Source organism: Merops nubicus, unplaced genomic scaffold (assembly GCF_000691845.1).
Source record: "Merops nubicus isolate BGI_N331 unplaced genomic scaffold, ASM69184v1 scaffold49721, whole genome shotgun sequence".
Classification (NCBI taxonomy): Eukaryota; Metazoa; Chordata; class Aves; order Coraciiformes; family Meropidae; genus Merops; species Merops nubicus.
The window spans coordinates 1,993-2,193 of record NW_008589948.1 but is presented as its reverse complement, the minus strand read 5'-3'; positions in this window follow the sequence as shown (position 1 = coordinate 2,193).

Sequence of the window (201 nt, the reverse complement as noted above, 5' to 3'; positions counted from 1 at the left end):
CCTGGCACACAAGAGCTCCCAGCAGGGGACAGAGAGCACTCTGTCCTCCCAGCAGCCAGGAGCACACGTTCTGAGCCAGGATTGAAGCAGCAAACGGAGGAAGAAGAGCAACTACTCACTAGAGCAAAGAGAGAGAAAAGGAATGGCTGCTGTTCTGGGGAGCTGCAGAGTTACACCCACAGAGGAGGCCCCTGGACACCC